Genomic DNA, 13,148 nt, shown 5'->3' on the forward strand with positions numbered 1-13,148 from the left:
ACGCGCAAAAATGCTCGCAAACAGAGAACAACACTGAGTCCGGATTGAGCACGAAATGCGAGAAGAGAGGGAGTAAATCTCACGTTTCTCGAGCAAATCCGGTGTGGTCTAGTGGCTAGGATACCTGGCTTTCACCCAGGAGGCCCGGGTTCGATTCCCGGTACCGGAAGGGAAGTTTTTGCGCACACGACCCTCCATCTTTTGGCCTTCCAACCTTCGTTTGTCGCCCTCCTTCCGGAGCTTCAACCGAACGTAATCGGGGGAAGCAGGCACAGGATGCAATTACTGTCAGCACCGGGATAAAGGGAGAAGAGGCACTGGTCCGCTGTTGGGGTGCTACCAGCGTCAGTGGGAAGTCGGTGAAGTCGCCAGTTGCGCCAGAAGCCAGCAATTACCGTAGTACGCCTCCACACGCGTTCCAGTTATTCACATTGCTTGCAGTCGCTCCATGCACAAAAAGCGTGAGCCCGGATAGCTCAGTCGGTAGAGCATTAGGCTTTTAACCTAAGTGTCCAGGGTTCGAATCCCTGTTCGGGCGAAGATTTTAACGCTTCCGTAATGGCTCGTCTCGTAGCGCTGGTAGCCCTGCCGTAATCAGTGCACCGAGTTCGTTTCCTGTCAACATTCTGCGCAGACCGGTTGCATTTTTCACGATTCGAGGGAAGCTTTAGCTACGAGCAGTCGTGGCCGAGTGGTTAAGGCGTCTGACTAGAAATAAGATTCCCTGTGGGAGCGTAGGTTCGAGTCCTACCGACTGCGTCGGTTTTTTTATTTTTTGTTTCAGAAGAGAGAGCAGAAAATTTCGCAGTTTGCCTGTCGTTTTGGTACCTCGCTACACCTCACCTCTCACAGTCGTTTATAGCGCCTGTCCTTTTGATAAGGGCGAAATCCAAGCGTCAGCTTTCGCGTCAGCCGAGCAAAGTCGGGACATACTACAGGATGGCCTGCGTGGAGCGACGACGGAAAGAAAACGTTAATTCAACAGCACGTGGCTCACATACTCATACGCATAGATTTGCGCCCGTTGCGGTGGCCGGGAATCGAACGCGGCTCAACTGCTCGGAAGGCAACTATGCTCACCATTACACTACCACCGCACAGCCGCTGCTCGCAACGCCGCGCTGTGTCGGCTTCCCGCCCGCCGGCAGTGGCCCACGGTGATAGTAGCTGTAGACGCTTTACGAGGTAGGAGGGTGCATTCGGGCAGCGCCTCCACGCACGCTGCGTCTTTGGGCAAGGCTCGTCGCCGCGGCCGCAACGTTACTCACACAATAGTGACGAGCGGTCGCTTTGAGGCAGTGTAGTGGGGGACTCCGCGTGTGTAGCACTTTTTTCGGTTGTATCCGACGTCGCTGGGTGGCAATCCCACTTTCCCTGCAGACAGCTGCTCGGGAATATGCTCGGGAAGCACGGACGTCATCGGACGTCCGCCCCCAACAAATGCAACTAACAAAATGAGAACAACAACTAAAAAAGTGGTAGGTTGTTCGACTACCACGCGGGCGGCCCGGCTTCGATTCCCGGCCGATGCATCGTTTTGCTGTTCTCGCTATAGTGCTGCCGCGCCGATTGCTCGCTTGAGGTGCGCCAGCCTCAGGAATGTATAGCAGGATTCGCTGTGAGAAGAACCAAACATGCAGCACGCAAGAGACCCTACTTGGACGGCCGCGTGCTGTTACTGAACTCCAGCGTCGGCCTGGCCCTACAGGCCGCTGTGTTCAGGTGCCGCAAGGGCGATGTACTGTAACCTCAGGCAGTGCTGCTTTCCGTCGTTAAAAAAGCTGCGGCAGCAGTTTACTCTAGCAAGTCGGGAAAGCACGCGTAGCGACACAACAGATTCCTGAGAAAGCGCAAACTGTCTATCTCTAATATGTGAGACTTACCAAGATTCCTGGGATGATGGTTGCAACGAGCCTCGGTAGCGCAGTAGGTAGCGCGTAAGTCTCATAATCTTAAGGTCGTGAGTTCGATCCTCACCCGGGGCATTTAATTTGCTGTACATCACGGCTGAATTAACGGCGTTGCTATTGCTAGCGAACGAACTTAATTGTCGTTTGTTATCCACAAGGAGTCCACGCCTCAGCGTCACAATGTTTACTTCCAATTATGGCAAGGAACAACTTTGATCATTCTCCTCCCCTGTTATGAGTGAAATATGATGCAAACAGCAATGAATAGACAGTTTCGAGCTGTGCGCCATGCCAGTCTGCACGCGCAAAAATGCTCGCAAACAGAGAACAACACTGAGTCCGGATTGAGCACGAAATGCGAGAAGAGAGGGAGTAAATCTCACGTTTCTCGAGCAAATCCGGTGTGGTCTAGTGGCTAGGATACCTGGCTTTCACCCAGGAGGCCCGGGTTCGATTCCCGGTACCGGAAGGGAAGTTTTTGCGCACACGACCCTCCATCTTTTGGCCTTCCAACCTTCGTTTGTCGCCCTCCTTCCGGAGCTTCAACCGAACGTAATCGGGGGAAGCAGGCACAGGATGCAATTACTGTCAGCACCGGGATAAAGGGAGAAGAGGCACTGGTCCGCTGTTGGGGTGCTACCAGCGTCAGTGGGAAGTCGGTGAAGTCGCCAGTTGCGCCAGAAGCCAGCAATTACCGTAGTACGCCTACACACGCGTTCCAGTTATTCACATTGCTTGCAGTCGCTCCATGCACAAAAAGCGTGAGCCCGGATAGCTCAGTCGGTAGAGCATTAGGCTTTTAACCTAAGTGTCCAGGGTTCGAATCCCTGTTCGGGCGAAGATTTTAACGCTTCCGTAATGGCTCGTCTCGTAGCGCTGGTAGCCCTGCCGTAATCAGTGCACCGAGTTCGTTTCCTGTCAACATTCTGCGCAGACCGGTTGCATTTTTCACGATTCGAGGGAAGCTTTAGCTACGAGCAGTCGTGGCCGAGTGGTTAAGGCGTCTGACTAGAAATCAGATTCCCTGTGGGAGCGTAGGTTCGAGTCCTACCGACTGCGTCGGTTTTTTTATTTTTTGTTTCAGAAGAGAGAGCAGAAAATTTCGCAGTTTGCCTGTCGTTTTGGTACCTCGCTACACCTCACCTCTCACAGTCGTTTATAGCGCCTGTCCTTTTGATAAGGGCGAAATCCAAGCGTCAGCTTTCGCGTCAGCCGAGCAAAGACGGGACATACTACAGGATGGCCTGCGTGGAGCGACGACGGAAAGAAAACGTTAATTCAACAGCACGTGGCTCACATACTCATACGCATAGATTTGCGCCCGTTGCGGTGGCCGGGAATCGAACGCGGCTCAACTGCTCGGAAGGCAACTATGCTCACCATTACACTACCACCGCACAGCCGCTGCTCGCAACGCCGCGCTGTGTCGGCTTCCCGCCCGCCGGCAGTGGCCCACGGTGATAGTAGCTGTAGACGCTTTACGAGGTAGGAGGGTGCATTCGGGCAGCGCCTCCACGCACGCTGCGTCTTTGGGCAAGGCTCGTCGCCGCGGCCGCAACGTTACTCACACAATAGTGACGAGCGGTCGCTTTGAGGCAGTGTAGTGGGGGACTCCGCGTGTGTAGCACTTTTTTCGGTTGTATCCGACGTCGCTGGGTGGCAATCCCACTTTCCCTGCAGACAGCTGCTCGGGAATATGCTCGGGAAGCACGGACGTCATCGGACGTCCGCCCCCAACAAATGCAACTAACAAAATGAGGACAACAACTAAAAAAGTGGTAGGTTGTTCGACTACCACGCGGGCGGCCCGGCTTCGATTCCCGGCCGATGCATCGTTTTGCTGTTCTCGCTATAGTGCTGCCGCGCCGATTGCTCGCTTGAGGTGCGCCAGCCTCAGGAATGTATAGCAGGATTCGCTGTGAGAAGAACCAAACATGCAGCACGCAAGAGACCCTACTTGGACGGCCGCGTGCTGTTACTGAACTCCAGCGTCGGCCTGGCCCTACAGGCCGCTGTGTTCAGGTGCCGCAAGGGCGATGTACTGTAACCTCAGGCAGTGCTGCTTTCCGTCGTTAAAAAAGCTGCGGCAGCAGTTTACTCTAGCAAGTCGGGAAAGCACGCGTAGCGACACAACAGATTCCTGAGAAAGCGCAAACTGTCTATCTCTAATATGTGAGACTTACCAAGATTCCTGGGATGATGGTTGCAACGAGCCTCGGTAGCGCAGTAGGTAGCGCGTAAGTCTCATAATCTTAAGGTCGTGAGTTCGATCCTCACCCGGGGCATTTAATTTGCTGTACATCACGGCTGAATTAACGGCGTTGCTATTGCTAGCGAACGAACTTAATTGTCGTTTGTTATCCACAAGGAGTCCACGCCTCAGCGTCACAATGTTTACTTCCAATTATGGCAAGGAACAACTTTGATCATTCTCCTCCCCTGTTATGAGTGAAATATGATGCAAACAGCAATGAATAGACAGTTTCGAGCTGTGCGCCATGCCAGTCTGCACGCGCAAAAATGCTCGCAAACAGAGAACAACACTGAGTCCGGATTGAGCACGAAATGCGAGAAGAGAGGGAGTAAATCTCACGTTTCTCGAGCAAATCCGGTGTGGTCTAGTGGCTAGGATACCTGGCTTTCACCCAGGAGGCCCGGGTTCGATTCCCGGTACCGGAAGGGAAGTTTTTGCGCACACGACCCTCCATCTTTTGGCCTTCCAACCTTCGTTTGTCGCCCTCCTTCCGGAGCTTCAACCGAACGTAATCGGGGGAAGCAGGCACAGGATGCAATTACTGTCAGCACCGGGATAAAGGGAGAAGAGGCACTGGTCCGCTGTTGGGGTGCTACCAGCGTCAGTGGGAAGTCGGTGAAGTCGCCAGTTGCGCCAGAAGCCAGCAATTACCGTAGTACGCCTACACACGCGTTCCAGTTATTCACATTGCTTGCAGTCGCTCCATGCACAAAAAGCGTGAGCCCGGATAGCTCAGTCGGTAGAGCATTAGGCTTTTAACCTAAGTGTCCAGGGTTCGAATCCCTGTTCGGGCGAAGATTTTAACGCTTCCGTAATGGCTCGTCTCGTAGCGCTGGTAGCCCTGCCGTAATCAGTGCACCGAGTTCGTTTCCTGTCAACATTCTGCGCAGACCGGTTGCATTTTTCACGATTCGAGGGAAGCTTTAGCTACGAGCAGTCGTGGCCGAGTGGTTAAGGCGTCTGACTAGAAATCAGATTCCCTGTGGGAGCGTAGGTTCGAGTCCTACCGACTGCGTCGGTTTTTTTATTTTTTGTTTCAGAAGAGAGAGCAGAAAATTTCGCAGTTTGCCTGTCGTTTTGGTACCTCGCTACACCTCACCTCTCACAGTTGTTTATAGCGCCTGTCCTTTTGATAAGGGCGAAATCCAAGCGTCAGCTTTCGCGTCAGCCGAGCAAAGTCGGGACAAGTCGGGACATACTACAGGATGGCCTGCGTGGAGCGACGACGGAAAGAAAACGTTAATTCAACAGCACGTGGCTCACATACTCATACGCATAGATTTGCGCCCGTTGCGGTGGCCGGGAATCGAACGCGGCTCAACTGCTCGGAAGGCAACTATGCTCACCATTACACTACCACCGCACAGCCGCTGCTCGCAACGCCGCGCTGTGTCGGCTTCCCGCCCGCCGGCAGTGGCCCACGGTGATAGTAGCTGTAGACGCTTTACGAGGTAGGAGGGTGCATTCGGGCAGCGCCTCCACGCACGCTGCGTCTTTGGGCAAGGCTCGTCGCCGCGGCCGCAACGTTACTCACACAATAGTGACGAGCGGTCGCTTTGAGGCAGTGTAGTGGGGGACTCCGCGTGTGTAGCACTTTTTTCGGTTGTATCCGACGTCGCTGGGTGGCAATCCCACTTTCCCTGCAGACAGCTGCTCGGGAATATGCTCGGGAAGCACGGACGTCATCGGACGTCCGCCCCCAACAAATGCAACTAACAAAATGAGGACAACATCTAAAAAAGTGGTAGGTTGTTCGACTACCACGCGGGCGGCCCGGCTTCGATTCCCGGCCGATGCATCGTTTTGCTGTTCTCGCTATAGTGCTGCCGCGCCGATTGCTCGCTTGAGGTGCGCCAGCCTCAGGAATGTATAGCAGGATTCGCTGTGAGAAGAACCAAACATGCAGCACGCAAGAGACCCTACTTGGACGGCCGCGTGCTGTTACTGAACTCCAGCGTCGGCCTGGCCCTACAGGCCGCTGTGTTCAGGTGCCGCAAGGGCGATGTACTGTAACCTCAGGCAGTGCTGCTTTCCGTCGTTAAAAAAGCTGCGGCAGCAGTTTACTCTAGCAAGTCGGGAAAGCACGCGTAGCGACACAACAGATTCCTGAGAAAGCGCAAACTGTCTATCTCTAATATGTGAGACTTACCAAGATTCCTGGGATGATGGTTGCAACGAGCCTCGGTAGCGCAGTAGGTAGCGCGTAAGTCTCATAATCTTAAGGTCGTGAGTTCGATCCTCACCCGGGGCATTTAATTTGCTGTACATCACGGCTGAATTAACGGCGTTGCTATTGCTAGCGAACGAACTTAATTGTCGTTTGTTATCCACAAGGAGTCCACGCCTCAGCGTCACAATGTTTACTTCCAATTATGGCAAGGAACAACTTTGATCATTCTCCTCCCCTGTTATGAGTGAAATATGATGCAAACAGCAATGAATAGACAGTTTCGAGCTGTGCGCCATGCCAGTCTGCACGCGCAAAAATGCTCGCAAACAGAGAACAACACTGAGTCCGGATTGAGCACGAAATGCGAGAAGAGAGGGAGTAAATCTCACGTTTCTCGAGCAAATCCGGTGTGGTCTAGTGGCTAGGATACCTGGCTTTCACCCAGGAGGCCCGGGTTCGATTCCCGGTACCGGAAGGGAAGTTTTTGCGCACACGACCCTCCATCTTTTGGCCTTCCAACCTTCGTTTGTCGCCCTCCTTCCGGAGCTTCAACCGAACGTAATCGGGGGAAGCAGGCACAGGATGCAATTACTGTCAGCACCGGGATAAAGGGAGAAGAGGCACTGGTCCGCTGTTGGGGTGCTACCAGCGTCAGTGGGAAGTCGGTGAAGTCGCCAGTTGCGCCAGAAGCCAGCAATTACCGTAGTACGCCTACACACGCGTTCCAGTTATTCACATTGCTTGCAGTCGCTCCATGCACAAAAAGCGTGAGCCCGGATAGCTCAGTCGGTAGAGCATTAGGCTTTTAACCTAAGTGTCCAGGGTTCGAATCCCTGTTCGGGCGAAGATTTTAACGCTTCCGTAATGGCTCGTCTCGTAGCGCTGGTAGCCCTGCCGTAATCAGTGCACCGAGTTCGTTTCCTGTCAACATTCTGCGCAGACCGGTTGCATTTTTCACGATTCGAGGGAAGCTTTAGCTACGAACAGTCGTGGCCGAGTGGTTAAGGCGTCTGACTAGAAATCAGATTCCCTGTGGGAGCGTAGGTTCGAGTCCTACCGACTGCGTCGGTTTTTTTATTTTTTGTTTCAGAAGAGAGAGCAGAAAATTTCGCAGTTTGCCTGTCGTTTTGGTACCTCGCTACACCTCACCTCTCACAGTCGTTTATAGCGCCTGTCCTTTTGATAAGGGCGAAATCCAAGCGTCAGCTTTCGCGTCAGCCGAGCAAAGTCGGGACAAGTCGGGACATACTACAGGATGGCCTGCGTGGAGCGACGACGGAAAGAAAACGTTAATTCAACAGCACGTGGCTCACATACTCATACGCATAGATTTGCGCCCGTTGCGGTGGCCGGGAATCGAACGCGGCTCAACTGCTCGGAAGGCAACTATGCTCACCATTACACTACCACCGCACAGCCGCTGCTCGTAACGCCGCGCTGTGTCGGCTTCCCGCCCGCCGGCAGTGGCCCACGGTGATAGTAGCTGTAGACGCTTTACGAGGTAGGAGGGTGCATTCGGGCAGCGCCTCCACGCACGCTGCATCTTTGGGCAAGGCTCGTCGCCGCGGCCGCAACGTTACTCACACAATAGTGACGAGCGGTCGCTTTGAGGCAGTGTAGTGGGGGACTCCGCGTGTGTAGCACTTTTTTCGGTTGTATCCGACGTCGCTGGGTGGCAATCCCACTTTCCCTGCAGACAGCTGCTCGGGAATATGCTCGGGAAGCACGGACGTCATCGGACGTCCGCCCCCAACAAATGCAACTAACAAAATGAGGACAACAACTAAAAAAGTGGTAGGTTGTTCGACTACCACGCGGGCGGCCCGGCTTCGATTCCCGGCCGATGCATCGTTTTGCTGTTCTCGCTATAGTGCTGCCGCGCCGATTGCTCGCTTGAGGTGCGCCAGCCTCAGGAATGTATAGCAGGATTCGCTGTGAGAAGAACCAAACATGCAGCACGCAAGAGACCCTACTTGGACGGCCGCGTGCTGTTACTGAACTCCAGCGTCGGCCTGGCCCTACAGGCCGCTGTGTTCAGGTGCCGCAAGGGCGATGTACTGTAACCTCAGGCAGTGCTGCTTTCCGTCGTTAAAAAAGCTGCGGCAGCAGTTTACTCTAGCAAGTCGGGAAAGCACGCGTAGCGACACAACAGATTCCTGAGAAAGCGCAAACTGTCTATCTCTAATATGTGAGACTTACCAAGATTCCTGGGATGATGGTTGCAACGAGCCTCGGTAGCGCAGTAGGTAGCGCGTAAGTCTCATAATCTTAAGGTCGTGAGTTCGATCCTCACCCGGGGCATTTAATTTGCTGTACATCACGGCTGAATTAACGGCGTTGCTATTGCTAGCGAACGAACTTAATTGTCGTTTGTTATCCACAAGGAGTCCACGCCTCAGCGTCACAATGTTTACTTCCAATTATGGCAAGGAACAACTTTGATCATTCTCCTCCCCTGTTATGAGTGAAATATGATGCAAACAGCAATGAATAGACAGTTTCGAGCTGTGCGCCATGCCAGTCTGCACGCGCAAAAATGCTCGCAAACAGAGAACAACACTGAGTCCGGATTGAGCACGAAATGCGAGAAGAGAGGGAGTAAATCTCACGTTTCTCGAGCAAATCCGGTGTGGTCTAGTGGCTAGGATACCTGGCTTTCACCCAGGAGGCCCGGGTTCGATTCCCGGTACCGGAAGGGAAGTTTTTGCGCACACGACCCTCCATCTTTTGGCCTTCCAACCTTCGTTTGTCGCCCTCCTTCCGGAGCTTCAACCGAACGTAATCGGGGGAAGCAGGCACAGGATGCAATTACTGTCAGCACCGGGATAAAGGGAGAAGAGGCACTGGTCCGCTGTTGGGGTGCTACCAGCGTCAGTGGGAAGTCGGTGAAGTCGCCAGTTGCGCCAGAAGCCAGCAATTACCGTAGTACGCCTACACACGCGTTCCAGTTATTCACATTGCTTGCAGTCGCTCCATGCACAAAAAGCGTGAGCCCGGATAGCTCAGTCGGTAGAGCATTAGGCTTTTAACCTAAGTGTCCAGGGTTCGAATCCCTGTTCGGGCGAAGATTTTAACGCTTCCGTAATGGCTCGTCTCGTAGCGCTGGTAGCCCTGCCGTAATCAGTGCACCGAGTTCGTTTCCTGTCAACATTCTGCGCAGACCGGTTGCATTTTTCACGATTCGAGGGAAGCTTTAGCTACGAACAGTCGTGGCCGAGTGGTTAAGGCGTCTGACTAGAAATCAGATTCCCTGTGGGAGCGTAGGTTCGAGTCCTACCGACTGCGTCGGTTTTTTTATTTTTTGTTTCAGAAGAGAGAGCAGAAAATTTCGCAGTTTGCCTGTCGTTTTGGTACCTCGCTACACCTCACCTCTCACAGTCGTTTATAGCGCCTGTCCTTTTGATAAGGGCGAAATCCAAGCGTCAGCTTTCGCGTCAGCCGAGCAAAGTCGGGACAAGTCGGGACATACTACAGGATGGCCTGCGTGGAGCGACGACGGAAAGAAAACGTTAATTCAACAGCACGTGGCTCACATACTCATACGCATAGATTTGCGCCCGTTGCGGTGGCCGGGAATCGAACGCGGCTCAACTGCTCGGAAGGCAACTATGCTCACCATTACACTACCACCGCACAGCCGCTGCTCGTAACGCCGCGCTGTGTCGGCTTCCCGCCCGCCGGCAGTGGCCCACGGTGATAGTAGCTGTAGACGCTTTACGAGGTAGGAGGGTGCATTCGGGCAGCGCCTCCACGCACGCTGCATCTTTGGGCAAGGCTCGTCGCCGCGGCCGCAACGTTACTCACACAATAGTGACGAGCGGTCGCTTTGAGGCAGTGTAGTGGGGGACTCCGCGTGTGTAGCACTTTTTTCGGTTGTATCCGACGTCGCTGGGTGGCAATCCCACTTTCCCTGCAGACAGCTGCTCGGGAATATGCTCGGGAAGCACGGACGTCATCGGACGTCCGCCCCCAACAAATGCAACTAACAAAATGAGGACAACAACTAAAAAAGTGGTAGGTTGTTCGACTACCACGCGGGCGGCCCGGCTTCGATTCCCGGCCGATGCATCGTTTTGCTGTTCTCGCTATAGTGCTGCCGCGCCGATTGCTCGCTTGAGGTGCGCCAGCCTCAGGAATGTATAGCAGGATTCGCTGTGAGAAGAACCAAACATGCAGCACGCAAGAGACCCTACTTGGACGGCCGCGTGCTGTTACTGAACTCCAGCGTCGGCCTGGCCCTACAGGCCGCTGTGTTCAGGTGCCGCAAGGGCGATGTACTGTAACCTCAGGCAGTGCTGCTTTCCGTCGTTAAAAAAGCTGCGGCAGCAGTTTACTCTAGCAAGTCGGGAAAGCACGCGTAGCGACACAACAGATTCCTGAGAAAGCGCAAACTGTCTATCTCTAATATGTGAGACTTACCAAGATTCCTGGGATGATGGTTGCAACGAGCCTCGGTAGCGCAGTAGGTAGCGCGTAAGTCTCATAATCTTAAGGTCGTGAGTTCGATCCTCACCCGGGGCATTTAATTTGCTGTACATCACGGCTGAATTAACGGCGTTGCTATTGCTAGCGAACGAACTTAATTGTCGTTTGTTATCCACAAGGAGTCCACGCCTCAGCGTCACAATGTTTACTTCCAATTATGGCAAGGAACAACTTTGATCATTCTCCTCCCCTGTTATGAGTGAAATATGATGCAAACAGCAATGAATAGACAGTTTCGAGCTGTGCGCCATGCCAGTCTGCACGCGCAAAAATGCTCGCAAACAGAGAACAACACTGAGTCCGGATTGAGCACGAAATGCGAGAAGAGAGGGAGTAAATCTCACGTTTCTCGAGCAAATCCGGTGTGGTCTAGTGGCTAGGATACCTGGCTTTCACCCAGGAGGCCCGGGTTCGATTCCCGGTACCGGAAGGGAAGTTTTTGCGCACACGACCCTCCATCTTTTGGCCTTCCAACCTTCGTTTGTCGCCCTCCTTCCGGAGCTTCAACCGAACGTAATCGGGGGAAGCAGGCACAGGATGCAATTACTGTCAGCACCGGGATAAAGGGAGAAGAGGCACTGGTCCGCTGTTGGGGTGCTACCAGCGTCAGTGGGAAGTCGGTGAAGTCGCCAGTTGCGCCAGAAGCCAGCAATTACCGTAGTACGCCTACACACGCGTTCCAGTTATTCACATTGCTTGCAGTCGCTCCATGCACAAAAAGCGTGAGCCCGGATAGCTCAGTCGGTAGAGCATTAGGCTTTTAACCTAAGTGTCCAGGGTTCGAATCCCTGTTCGGGCGAAGATTTTAACGCTTCCGTAATGGCTCGTCTCGTAGCGCTGGTAGCCCTGCCGTAATCAGTGCACCGAGTTCGTTTCCTGTCAACATTCTGCGCAGACCGGTTGCATTTTTCACGATTCGAGGGAAGCTTTAGCTACGAACAGTCGTGGCCGAGTGGTTAAGGCGTCTGACTAGAAATCAGATTCCCTGTGGGAGCGTAGGTTCGAGTCCTACCGACTGCGTCGGTTTTTTTATTTTTTGTTTCAGAAGAGAGAGCAGAAAATTTCGCAGTTTGCCTGTCGTTTTGGTACCTCGCTACACCTCACCTCTCACAGTCGTTTATAGCGCCTGTCCTTTTGATAAGGGCGAAATCCAAGCGTCAGCTTTCGCGTCAGCCGAGCAAAGTCGGGACAAGTCGGGACATACTACAGGATGGCCTGCGTGGAGCGACGACGGAAAGAAAACGTTAATTCAACAGCACGTGGCTCACATACTCATACGCATAGATTTGCGCCCGTTGCGGTGGCCGGGAATCGAACGCGGCTCAACTGCTCGGAAGGCAACTATGCTCACCATTACACTACCACCGCACAGCCGCTGCTCGTAACGCCGCGCTGTGTCGGCTTCCCGCCCGCCGGCAGTGGCCCACGGTGATAGTAGCTGTAGACGCTTTACGAGGTAGGAGGGTGCATTCGGGCAGCGCCTCCACGCACGCTGCGTCTTTGGGCAAGGCTCGTCGCCGCGGCCGCAACGTTACTCACACAATAGTGACGAGCGGTCGCTTTGAGGCAGTGTAGTGGGGGACTCCGCGTGTGTAGCACTTTTTTCGGTTGTATCCGACGTCGCTGGGTGGCAATCCCACTTTCCCTGCAGACAGCTGCTCGGGAATATGCTCGGGAAGCACGGACGTCATCGGACGTCCGCCCCCAACAAATGCAACTAACAAAATGAGGACAACATCTAAAAAAGTGGTAGGTTGTTCGACTACCACGCGGGCGGCCCGGCTTCGATTCCCGGCCGATGCATCGTTTTGCTGTTCTCGCTATAGTGCTGCCGCGCCGATTGCTCGCTTGAGGTGCGCCAGCCTCAGGAATGTATAGCAGGATTCGCTGTGAGAAGAACCAAACATGCAGCACGCAAGAGACCCTACTTGGACGGCCGCGTGCTGTTACTGAACTCCAGCGTCGGCCTGGCCCTACAGGCCGCTGTGTTCAGGTGCCGCAAGGGCGATGTACTGTAACCTCAGGCAGTGCTGCTTTCCGTCGTTAAAAAAGCTGCGGCAGCAGTTTACTCTAGCAAGTCGGGAAAGCACGCGTAGCGACACAACAGATTCCTGAGAAAGCGCAAACTGTCTATCTCTAATATGTGAGACTTACCAAGATTCCTGGGATGATGGTTGCAACGAGCCTCGGTAGCGCAGTAGGTAGCGCGTAAGTCTCATAATCTTAAGGTCGTGAGTTCGATCCTCAACCGGGGCATTTAATTTGCTGTACATCACGGCTGAATTAACGGCGTTGCTATTGCTAGCGAACGAACTTAATTGTCGTTTGT

General features: G+C 53.7%; 30 non-coding genes across 30 annotated transcripts; 24 read left to right on the plus strand and 6 right to left on the minus strand.

Moving 5' to 3' along the window:
• Positions 1–97: 97 nt before the first annotated feature.
• Positions 98–169, plus strand: Trnae-uuc (transfer RNA glutamic acid (anticodon UUC)). Its single transcript has one exon. It is a non-coding gene; the product is annotated as a tRNA-Glu (tRNA).
• Positions 170–465: 296 nt separating this feature from the next.
• On the plus strand, positions 466–538 carry Trnak-uuu (transfer RNA lysine (anticodon UUU)). The gene has a single exon. It is a non-coding gene; the product is annotated as a tRNA-Lys (tRNA).
• Positions 539–677: 139 nt separating this feature from the next.
• Trnas-aga (transfer RNA serine (anticodon AGA)) lies at positions 678–759 on the plus strand. Its single transcript has one exon. It is a non-coding gene; the product is annotated as a tRNA-Ser (tRNA).
• Positions 760–1,025: 266 nt separating this feature from the next.
• On the minus strand, positions 1,026–1,097 carry Trnag-ucc (transfer RNA glycine (anticodon UCC)). The gene has a single exon. It is a non-coding gene; the product is annotated as a tRNA-Gly (tRNA).
• Positions 1,098–1,912: 815 nt separating this feature from the next.
• Positions 1,913–1,985, plus strand: Trnam-cau (transfer RNA methionine (anticodon CAU)). Its single transcript has one exon. It is a non-coding gene; the product is annotated as a tRNA-Met (tRNA).
• A 322-nt stretch (positions 1,986–2,307) lies between these two features.
• Trnae-uuc (transfer RNA glutamic acid (anticodon UUC)) lies at positions 2,308–2,379 on the plus strand. The gene has a single exon. It is a non-coding gene; the product is annotated as a tRNA-Glu (tRNA).
• Positions 2,380–2,675: 296 nt separating this feature from the next.
• On the plus strand, positions 2,676–2,748 carry Trnak-uuu (transfer RNA lysine (anticodon UUU)). Its single transcript has one exon. It is a non-coding gene; the product is annotated as a tRNA-Lys (tRNA).
• Positions 2,749–2,887: 139 nt separating this feature from the next.
• Trnas-aga (transfer RNA serine (anticodon AGA)) lies at positions 2,888–2,969 on the plus strand. Its single transcript has one exon. It is a non-coding gene; the product is annotated as a tRNA-Ser (tRNA).
• A 266-nt stretch (positions 2,970–3,235) lies between these two features.
• Positions 3,236–3,307, minus strand: Trnag-ucc (transfer RNA glycine (anticodon UCC)). Its single transcript has one exon. It is a non-coding gene; the product is annotated as a tRNA-Gly (tRNA).
• An 815-nt stretch (positions 3,308–4,122) lies between these two features.
• On the plus strand, positions 4,123–4,195 carry Trnam-cau (transfer RNA methionine (anticodon CAU)). The gene has a single exon. It is a non-coding gene; the product is annotated as a tRNA-Met (tRNA).
• A 322-nt stretch (positions 4,196–4,517) lies between these two features.
• Trnae-uuc (transfer RNA glutamic acid (anticodon UUC)) lies at positions 4,518–4,589 on the plus strand. Its single transcript has one exon. It is a non-coding gene; the product is annotated as a tRNA-Glu (tRNA).
• A 296-nt stretch (positions 4,590–4,885) lies between these two features.
• Trnak-uuu (transfer RNA lysine (anticodon UUU)) lies at positions 4,886–4,958 on the plus strand. Its single transcript has one exon. It is a non-coding gene; the product is annotated as a tRNA-Lys (tRNA).
• A 139-nt stretch (positions 4,959–5,097) lies between these two features.
• On the plus strand, positions 5,098–5,179 carry Trnas-aga (transfer RNA serine (anticodon AGA)). Its single transcript has one exon. It is a non-coding gene; the product is annotated as a tRNA-Ser (tRNA).
• A 276-nt stretch (positions 5,180–5,455) lies between these two features.
• Positions 5,456–5,527, minus strand: Trnag-ucc (transfer RNA glycine (anticodon UCC)). Its single transcript has one exon. It is a non-coding gene; the product is annotated as a tRNA-Gly (tRNA).
• An 815-nt stretch (positions 5,528–6,342) lies between these two features.
• On the plus strand, positions 6,343–6,415 carry Trnam-cau (transfer RNA methionine (anticodon CAU)). The gene has a single exon. It is a non-coding gene; the product is annotated as a tRNA-Met (tRNA).
• Positions 6,416–6,737: 322 nt separating this feature from the next.
• On the plus strand, positions 6,738–6,809 carry Trnae-uuc (transfer RNA glutamic acid (anticodon UUC)). Its single transcript has one exon. It is a non-coding gene; the product is annotated as a tRNA-Glu (tRNA).
• A 296-nt stretch (positions 6,810–7,105) lies between these two features.
• On the plus strand, positions 7,106–7,178 carry Trnak-uuu (transfer RNA lysine (anticodon UUU)). Its single transcript has one exon. It is a non-coding gene; the product is annotated as a tRNA-Lys (tRNA).
• A 139-nt stretch (positions 7,179–7,317) lies between these two features.
• Trnas-aga (transfer RNA serine (anticodon AGA)) lies at positions 7,318–7,399 on the plus strand. The gene has a single exon. It is a non-coding gene; the product is annotated as a tRNA-Ser (tRNA).
• Positions 7,400–7,675: 276 nt separating this feature from the next.
• Positions 7,676–7,747, minus strand: Trnag-ucc (transfer RNA glycine (anticodon UCC)). Its single transcript has one exon. It is a non-coding gene; the product is annotated as a tRNA-Gly (tRNA).
• Positions 7,748–8,562: 815 nt separating this feature from the next.
• Positions 8,563–8,635, plus strand: Trnam-cau (transfer RNA methionine (anticodon CAU)). The gene has a single exon. It is a non-coding gene; the product is annotated as a tRNA-Met (tRNA).
• Positions 8,636–8,957: 322 nt separating this feature from the next.
• On the plus strand, positions 8,958–9,029 carry Trnae-uuc (transfer RNA glutamic acid (anticodon UUC)). Its single transcript has one exon. It is a non-coding gene; the product is annotated as a tRNA-Glu (tRNA).
• A 296-nt stretch (positions 9,030–9,325) lies between these two features.
• Trnak-uuu (transfer RNA lysine (anticodon UUU)) lies at positions 9,326–9,398 on the plus strand. The gene has a single exon. It is a non-coding gene; the product is annotated as a tRNA-Lys (tRNA).
• A 139-nt stretch (positions 9,399–9,537) lies between these two features.
• On the plus strand, positions 9,538–9,619 carry Trnas-aga (transfer RNA serine (anticodon AGA)). Its single transcript has one exon. It is a non-coding gene; the product is annotated as a tRNA-Ser (tRNA).
• Positions 9,620–9,895: 276 nt separating this feature from the next.
• On the minus strand, positions 9,896–9,967 carry Trnag-ucc (transfer RNA glycine (anticodon UCC)). The gene has a single exon. It is a non-coding gene; the product is annotated as a tRNA-Gly (tRNA).
• Positions 9,968–10,782: 815 nt separating this feature from the next.
• Trnam-cau (transfer RNA methionine (anticodon CAU)) lies at positions 10,783–10,855 on the plus strand. Its single transcript has one exon. It is a non-coding gene; the product is annotated as a tRNA-Met (tRNA).
• A 322-nt stretch (positions 10,856–11,177) lies between these two features.
• On the plus strand, positions 11,178–11,249 carry Trnae-uuc (transfer RNA glutamic acid (anticodon UUC)). Its single transcript has one exon. It is a non-coding gene; the product is annotated as a tRNA-Glu (tRNA).
• Positions 11,250–11,545: 296 nt separating this feature from the next.
• Trnak-uuu (transfer RNA lysine (anticodon UUU)) lies at positions 11,546–11,618 on the plus strand. Its single transcript has one exon. It is a non-coding gene; the product is annotated as a tRNA-Lys (tRNA).
• Positions 11,619–11,757: 139 nt separating this feature from the next.
• On the plus strand, positions 11,758–11,839 carry Trnas-aga (transfer RNA serine (anticodon AGA)). Its single transcript has one exon. It is a non-coding gene; the product is annotated as a tRNA-Ser (tRNA).
• A 276-nt stretch (positions 11,840–12,115) lies between these two features.
• On the minus strand, positions 12,116–12,187 carry Trnag-ucc (transfer RNA glycine (anticodon UCC)). The gene has a single exon. It is a non-coding gene; the product is annotated as a tRNA-Gly (tRNA).
• An 815-nt stretch (positions 12,188–13,002) lies between these two features.
• Positions 13,003–13,075, plus strand: Trnam-cau (transfer RNA methionine (anticodon CAU)). The gene has a single exon. It is a non-coding gene; the product is annotated as a tRNA-Met (tRNA).
• Positions 13,076–13,148: the final 73 nt, after the last annotated feature.

Source organism: Schistocerca cancellata, unplaced genomic scaffold (assembly GCF_023864275.1).
Source record: "Schistocerca cancellata isolate TAMUIC-IGC-003103 unplaced genomic scaffold, iqSchCanc2.1 HiC_scaffold_411, whole genome shotgun sequence".
Taxonomy (NCBI): domain Eukaryota; kingdom Metazoa; phylum Arthropoda; class Insecta; order Orthoptera; family Acrididae; genus Schistocerca; species Schistocerca cancellata.